At 35.4% G+C, this 8,814-nt stretch overlaps 1 non-coding gene across 1 annotated transcript; it reads right to left on the bottom strand.

Annotated features, from left to right (window-relative positions):
* Positions 1–6,410: 6,410 nt before the first annotated feature.
* Positions 6,411–6,517, bottom strand: LOC121213254 (small nucleolar RNA R71). Its single transcript, XR_005908637.1, has one exon. It is a non-coding gene; the product is annotated as a small nucleolar RNA R71 (small nucleolar RNA).
* Positions 6,518–8,814: the final 2,297 nt, after the last annotated feature.

The following is an 8,814-nucleotide window of genomic DNA, read 5'->3' as shown; positions in this document are numbered from 1 at the left end:
GAAATGTCTCTACATGGTCAATTGACTGTTTTGCCCCTATGTGAGGTATTTATATATATGTACAAGTATAACTGTATTTTAGCTTGCTATTTAAACTGCAATGGATACATGTATGATTCTATGATATGACATGACATGATTGTACGATGCATTGCATGGGGATGAGTTTACTATGATTGGAGGAAGTTTATTGTACTGGTAGCTCTGCTACAAATCACTAATGGCTTTAAGCCTATTATACTGGCAGCTCTACTGCAAATACTGTTTAGTGCCGCAACCGGTGCTATTTTAGAGTGTAGGGATGGGTGGGTTGATTTTATCCCCACATGGAGTGTAGGGCTGGACGGAGTAGAGTGTAGAGGCTGGTTGGGTAGGACTTGCATACTGATTACTGTTACTGCACTGATTACTGTTACTGCTCTGTTTACTGTTACTGCAATGGGCCAAGGCCCAAACACATGACTGTTTCTATTTTGAGATGGGCTAAAGCCCAAACTGATATTGTCACTATTACTGATATGGGTTTAGGCCCAGACCGTATTTGCTCACTGTATGTTTGACTGTTTGTTTATTAAGGGATTATACACTGAGTTTTCGTAAATTGACCCTTCTGCTTATCTGCACAGGTAATCCTTAGGCAGATCGGTGCTGCGAGGGACTCGAAGGTGGCCACACAACCGCACATGCTTCCATATTTTTCTTTTATTTATAAGTAGTTTAAATTGGGTATTTTTATGTAATAAAGCCTCTCTGGATTTTATTTTTAATTTGGGGATTTATATTTCTTTTACTTTAATACTTCTAGTAGTAGGGAAAATACGCGGGTTTTCAAAAAGATAAATGTTTTTAAAAAATGCCACAGATATAAATTGATTTAAGAGCTTCCACAAGAAAGAACGTTTTAAACAAACGACTTACATTTTGAAAATAAGCGACAAGTCTTGCAATCATCTTCAAGGTCATTCAAAAAGGTTTAATAAAGAATGGATTTTTAACAATTTCGTACTTTACGAAAAACACTTCAATGTGATATCGCCAGATTCGGCCATAACGTCTAGGTTGAGTTTGGGGTGTTACAAATTTTAACGTTTAGATAACTAATTAAAGAAAAAGAACTAAATTGTAAAAGGTACAAAACTTTGTAATTATTGCATTTAGATGATTTAATAGCATAACTAATAAATTGGAAGGGCCAATGAAGCAATTAAACCATTGTTAATAAATAATTGACGATAATTGAAGTTAAAATTGAGTGAAATGTGTTGAAATGATAATTTTGTAATTAAATCAAAATTAAACAAAGCATAATTAAAATAAAATACCATTATGTTCTTCATTTTTCCATGGTTTTTTCCGAAAACACCACGAAAGGATAAGTTTGGAGGTTTGGCTAGCTCACTCCTTTGCATGAGTAAGTTTTTTAGTCTTGTTTTTAATGAATTTTATGTTTTTGAGATTGTTACAACTAGGTCCAACTAACCCGTACCTTCATTTTTGAATCTGTTAAAAATTTTAGAAGTTTCCATTGATGAATATTAGTTGTTTTGTTATGATAATTATGTGTTTGAAGCTTTGATTGTGGTATTTGGTTGTTTTGTGAACTAATTTTTAATAATTTTTTAAAATGTAAAAATTTCAAGGTTTCATGGTCAATTAGAGGTATAATTAGGACTGTTTAAGGGCCTAGTTTATTTTGCTGTAAATTTTGAACTTGAGAAAATGGTTAATTTGATGAATTTCGGTTAAAGGACTAAATTGCATAAATTGTGAAAGTTAAGGGCAATTTTTTTAAATTTCAAAAAGAAAAGGGTAAAAATTGTAGAATAAATTGGAATATGAAATGGAAGCTAATAATTGGAAATGTTACATTTTAGGTCAAGACCCTATTGATTTACGTGGAAAAGGGAAATTTATGGAATAGTCCCTGAACTTTTACAATTATTACACTTCAGTCCAAGTAAGTTCGTTCGATTTGTAATTTCATATCTATTTGAATTGTATGATGATTTGATATGAAATAGTGGATATTAATTGTTCTATTTATGATGTAAAGTTGTTTGCAAAATGTTATTAAATTTCGGTACTTGGGCCGAATGAACGCGAGATAGAGTACAACTAAATGATGGTGTGTTTTGCAGGGTTAGGGTGGAGATTTATGTGGCGTGCTTTATATATTTTTCCTGAATATACTGAGGTTCAACGTTTTTTGTGAACCCTTATGTTATACTATCATGTTCTGGCATGTTTTGAGGGCAGATGTATAGCGTACGGGCTAAGCACTTAGTGCTGAGGCGTGTTATCGGTTGTATTGGCTCTCATAAGCATTTGGTGTGTTATTGGTTGGATTAGCTCTTATGAGCATTTGGCGTGTTTCAATTGGACTACTTGTGTGCTCATATCTGTAAGTTGTTCATCAGGTCGTAATTATTGTAGTAATAACTTGTTTAATGACTTTGAATGGGATGATTTGTACTTGACATCTTGAATTGAATCTGTTGTAGACATGTATGTTTTTCAAAAATTATTATATTGAACTATGTAATTCATTACTTTACAATTGAAGATGACAAGAAATAATAGTTGTTGAATTATATTTGATTAAATTGTTATTTTTACTTCGGTAAGATTTATTGTTTTAGTCCGTTGAATTTACTAAGCTTCAAAAAGCTTACTTGTGTTACTTGCATTTTCTTGCAGACATCTTTTCGTGGGATGAACTATCGGATTAGCACTCAAGTCGCACTTTCCATCTGTTTTCAGTAGTTTTTGAACTTTTATTTTGGATTATATGGCATGTGATAGGTCGTTATATCATTGACCTCGATTGATATGAATATATATAAAGCATGTAATTAATTCGTCTTTTGATTGATGTTGTCTTGTAATGTGATGATAGTTATGTGGTTGCTAGGTTTGTGGTGAATATAGTTCATTTTGTGAAGTTATGGTTAAGTTTTTGGTAAGCTTAGCTAAGAATAACAATTGGTATAAGTTTGATTTTAACTTGGTAAATTAGGAGGTTGGATAATTGGTTCAAATAGGATAAGTATGTATGTTTGAATGGTTGATGATTTATATCATTATACATGTATGTATAATTGTGGTACCAATTAGGGTACATGGGTTAGGTTCTTAAAATTATAGGTTTGACATGATTTGAGTAAGATTAATAATAATTTGAATAGGTCTAACGGCTGGTAATTGGATTGCTTGGAGTCCAAGAAAGCTTAAAATGGTAAACTTGATGTTTAAGGTTAATTTAGGTGCACATGGCCTAGGACACAGGCTGCCACACGGCCATGTGCCATACACGGTTTGGCGTACAGTCTGCGACAACGACTGTGTGTGCTAAGTCAGTGAGTCACACGGCCTATGTCACAGCCGTGTGATCAAAGTCAGTGAGTTACATAGTTTAAAACATGAGTTGGGACACGATAGTGTGTTCCAACTTCAAATAATCACATAGCCTAGGCTATGTCACACAGCCATGTGTCCCCTGTTTTTGAAATTTTTATTATTATCCTGAAATTTACTGACTTGTATCAAATTCGTCCTTAAGGGTTTTAAGATTATTTCTTTAGTCCTTTAAGCTTTATTTAAGCCTCGTAAATGTAAGTTATTATTGTAATGATAATGATTTTACCTGTTTATTTATTTAACTTGCTGTAGCATTCTTGTAACCCTATTCTGGTGACAAATACGAGTTATGAGAGTTACAGATTCAGCAGACGAATCCATAACACTAAGGGAACGTTGGATTATATTCATTTTGGTCTTTGGGGACCATCTAGAGTGCCTTCGGGAGGTGGAGCTAATTATATGCTAACACTTTTTGATGATTTTTCCAGAAAAGTTTGGGCATTCTTCTTGAAGCAGAACAGTGATGTGTTTTCTGCATTCAAGTCTTGGAAAACTATGGTTGAGAAACAAACAGGAAAATAGATAAAACACCACTGCATAGATAATGGTTTGGAATTTTGTTTTGATAAGTTTAACGAATTGTGCAAATTAGAAAGGATTGTGAGACACTTGACAGTTCGTCATATTCCACAACAAAACGACATTGCAGAACGAATGAACAGAACGATTATGGAGAAGGTTCGATGTATATTGTTGAATGCTAATTTACCAAAGTCATTTTGGGCTGAAGAAGCCTCTACTACATGTTTTTTGATCAATCATTATCCACCCGTTGCCATTGAGAGAAAGACTCTACAAGAGGTATGGTCTGCTAATCTTGCTGATTATTATGATTTAAAGATTTTTTGGTATCCTGCGTATGCTCATATTGATGATGTAAAATTGAAAATGAGATCCATTAAATGTGTTTTTCTTGGTTATAATGCTGGTGTAAAAGGATATAAGTTATGGTGACCTAAAAATAGAAAAGTTCTAAATAGCAGAGATGTTATTTTTTATGAAACTACTATGCTGCTGATAAACCGTAATTTATACATAATTCTATCCCATGCTTAGCACATTTTATGGATGATTTTTCCTTAAAATTGGTGAATTTGATGATCCTAATGCCTTAATTTCATGTTTTATACTTAGGTGAGCATAGGAGAGTGAAAGGAACGAGAAACGGGCCAAAAACGGAGAAAATGAGCCAACGTACGAAATCAACACGGCCTAGACTTCCTCACAGGGGCAGACTATACGGCCGTGTCCCTTTGGCAAGGTCAAAGCATGATTTACACGGGTAAATCACACGCCCATTCCCATTTAACAGCCTTAACCACGGCCTTAAGCAATCGCACACGGGCATGTCCCTGCAGAGCCTAATTTTAGTCCAATTCAGAAAAGGCCAATTTTGAGGGCTTTTAGGCATTCCAAAGCCTATAAATACACCCTAGAAGAGGAGAATAGGGCGACGCATAGGAGGGAGCAAGGAATTGCTCAAGAAAAGCTGATCAATCCATCTCAGAAGCCGGATTCACCATCAAGACTGAAGATCTCCCTTCAAATTCCCTCAGGAGTTTTGGGTTTTCTTATGTTTTGTTATTTTTATTCTTTTGAGATGTTTTCTTTCATTAGTATGAACTAAAACCCTTAAATACCTAAAGGGAATGAAATCTAAGATGGATCTTGTTATTATTATCTGAATTGTATGATAAATATTTGACTTGTTCTTAATTATGTGTTCTTAATTCTTGTTTTGATATTCCAGGATATTGATTCAAGTTAAGCTCTTATTCAGAGGAGGAATAGACCCTGTCTAAAAGTAAAATTTTCATAATTAAGCCGAGTTGATTGCGCTCCTAGAGATAGGGTGACAAGATTTTACCGGATTAGGGTGAAACCTAATAAGGGGATCCATAGATAGAGTTAATATAACCCTAGGGCGTTAATTAGAAAGATATTTCAATTATTCAATCTAGGGTTAGACGTTGTTAGTCTCGAGAGAGATAATAATATAACTTAGGGATCTCTACGGAACAAGTTGAATGAATAAATCGTCCGATTCAGAGTCAAATAACAAGTGAAGTCTAGGTGGATTTTTCCTTAGGTATTGTCTTAATCAATCGAGTTTTCCAAAAAGTATTTTCCCCAAATTTCTTTGCTATGATTTCTTAGTTTAATTAATTAGTTAGATAAACAAAACCCTTTTATTTTTTTAGGCTAGATAATAAAAAGAAAGTTGATACCAGTACTTTTAGTTCCTTTGGGTTCGATAATCCGGTCCTGCTAAAGCTATACTACTGTTCGATAGGTACACTTGCCTTCATCGTGATAATAGTTAGTTTCAAGAATGATTCATTATAAATACTTAAAACCTGTCACGAATATCATGTATCAAGTTTTTGGCGTCGTTGCCGGGGAGCTAATTCTTCTTTTTCCCTTTTTCTAGCAGGTTCTTATAGTTTATTACTAGAAGAAACCCGTCCAGACCATTACTTTTTGACAGTGAGATCGATCGCACAGTTTGTAGGAACCAAAGAGAAATAAGGCGAAGTTTAAGATATGCAGAGAACAGGTAAGAGGATGATATTCAAACCACAACCAAGGAGATGGTTGAAAATCAGGAAAACCTGATACCTCTGCGCACTATGTATGATTATGCTAAACCTTCTTTAACAGGAACTGAATCGAGCATAGTTAGACTGGCTGTTGCTGTAAATAATTTTGAACTGAAACCTAACACAATATAAATGATACAACAGTTTGTTCAGTTTGATGGTTTGCAGGACGAGGATCCCAACACTCACTTGGCAAATTTCCTAGAATTTTGCAATACCTTTAAAATTAATGGTGTTTCTGATGACGCCATTCGCCTTCGGTTGTTTCCCTTTTCGTTAAAGAATAAGGCTAAACAATGGTTGAACTCGTTACCACAAGGGTCAATCACTACTTGGGAACAAATGACCGAAAAGTTTTTATTAAAATATTTTCCACCGGCTAAAACAACCAAATTACGTAATGATATCTCTTCTTTTGTGCAGATGGATTTAGAAACACTCTACGATGCATGGGAGAGATACAAGGACCTTTTGAGAAGGTGCCCTCACCATGGGTTACCGCTTTGGCTATAGGTTCAAACGTTCCATAATGGCCTAAATCCTTCGACTCGGCAAATGGTTGACGCAGCTGCTGGCGGAACCATCAATAATAAAACACCTGAAGATGCCTATGAATTTATAGAGGAGATGTCACTGAATAACTATCAGTGGCAAGTTATGAGGACAAAGCCAATGAAAATAGCCAGTTTTTATAACATCGATTCTATCACCATGCTCTCTAATCAGGTAGAACTCTTGAATAAGAAAATTGATGGTTTTTTTAGTTCTTCACAAGTTCACCCAGTAATGCAGTGCGAAGCAAATGGAGGTGGATCGAGTAATTCAGAATTCCCACCTTTTGGCCACAACATAGAGAATGAGGAGTTAAATTACATGGGAAATAATCCTCGATCTCAAAACAATTCTTATAGCAATACTTACAATGCAGGTTGGAAGAATCACCCAAATTTTTCATGGGGAGGCCAAGGAAATCAGAAACCACCACCCCCTCTAGGCTTTCAGCAACCACCATACCAGCAGGAGAAAAAGCCGAGCCTTGAGGAGATGCTAACCAAATTCATCTCAGTGTCAGAGATTCATTTTCAGAATACCGAGACAGCACTCAAAAATCAACAAGTATTGATCCAAGGGCTCGAAACTCAAATTGGATAGCTGGCTAAGATGATTTCAGAAAGAGCACCAGGAAATCTACCTAGTAACACCGAACCCAATCCAAAAGCACATGTAAAAGCAATTACACTAAGGAGTGGGAAAGTGTTAGCTGAATCGGAAAGGAAGCCACAACAAGAAGCTGACAGAAGTAAAAGAGAGGAGGTAAAACCCGAAAGCAATGACAATCCAATGCCGAAGGAATATAAACCACCAATTCCATACCAAAAAAGTTGAACAAAGACTGCATGGATGCACAATTCGGTAAATTCCTTAAACTTTTTAAACAACTACATATTAACTTACCTTTTGTTGAAGCTATATCGCAGATGCCTACATACGCAAAAATTTTAAAGGAGCTCCTAACAAACAAAAGGAAGTTTGAAGACTTATCTACAATGGAACTTAACGAGGAATGCTCGGCTATACTCCAAAACAAACTACCAACCAAACTAAAAGATCCAGGAAGTCTTACTATACCATGCTTAATTGGTAGTTTTAACGTTGATAAGGCACTAGCTAATTTAGGTGCTAGCGTTAATGTGATGCCATATAAAATGTTTAAACAACTTGGTCTTAGAGAACCTAAACCCACTAGGATGAGTATTCAACTAGCTGATAGATATGTTAAATATCCTAGGGGTATTACAGAGGACATACTTGTAAAAGTAGATAAATTTATATTCCCTATTGACTTCATTGTACTTGATATGGATGAAGATGTTGAAGTGCCTTTAATCTTAGGGCATCTATTTTTAGCCATTGCTAGGGCTATTATTGATGTGGGTGATGGTAAAATGGTACTTAGAGTAGGTGACGAAGAAATCATTTTTAAAATTTATGATGCCATGAGATTTTCTAGGGAACAGGATGACTCATGTTATTTTATTGACTCTATTGATCATGCTGCTCAAGATTCTTTTCAGGAAATCATACATAAGGACACGTTGAAACTATGCCATGCCCAATGAGAGGAGATAGATGACGATGATTCTGAGACAGGTAAAATAAAAGCTAAACTGAACATCAATGAATCTTCCTAAAGACAAGCAGAATATGAGGACATTAAATGGAACGATAATTTTAAGCAAAAACCCTCTATTGAATAACCTCCTAAACTAGAACTCAAACAATTACCAAATCACTTGGAAATAATTCTATATTACCAGTTATTATTGCATCTAGCTTGCAACCCAAGGAGAAAGAGGAATTAATCCAAGTATTAAAAGAACATAAAAATGCCATAGCTTGGAAAATTTTTGACATTAAAGGGATCAGCCCTTCTTTTTGCACCCACAAGATTTTAATGGAAGATGAATATAAACCATGTGTGCAAGCTCAAAGACGACTGAACCCCAACATGAAGGAAGTTTTTAAAGCCGAGGTAATTAAACTTCCAGATGCTGGAATTAGTTATCCTATTTCTGACAGTTCTTGGGCAAGTCCAGTGCAGGTTGTCCCTAAGAACGGAGGCATGACTGTGGTAGCCAATGAGAAGAATGAACTAATTCCAACTAGGACAGCCACAGGTTGGAGAGTTTGCATTGACTATAGAAAGCTAAATGATGCCACGAGAAAAGATCACTTCCCCTTGCCATTCATTGACCAAATGTTGGAAAGACTATCAGGGCACATGTACTACTGC

Source organism: Gossypium hirsutum, chromosome A13, assembly GCF_007990345.1.
Source record: "Gossypium hirsutum isolate 1008001.06 chromosome A13, Gossypium_hirsutum_v2.1, whole genome shotgun sequence".
NCBI lineage: Eukaryota > Viridiplantae > Streptophyta > Magnoliopsida > Malvales > Malvaceae > Gossypium > Gossypium hirsutum.
The sequence above is the reverse complement of the archived record's forward strand: the minus strand, read 5'-3'. Positions and strand labels throughout refer to the sequence as shown.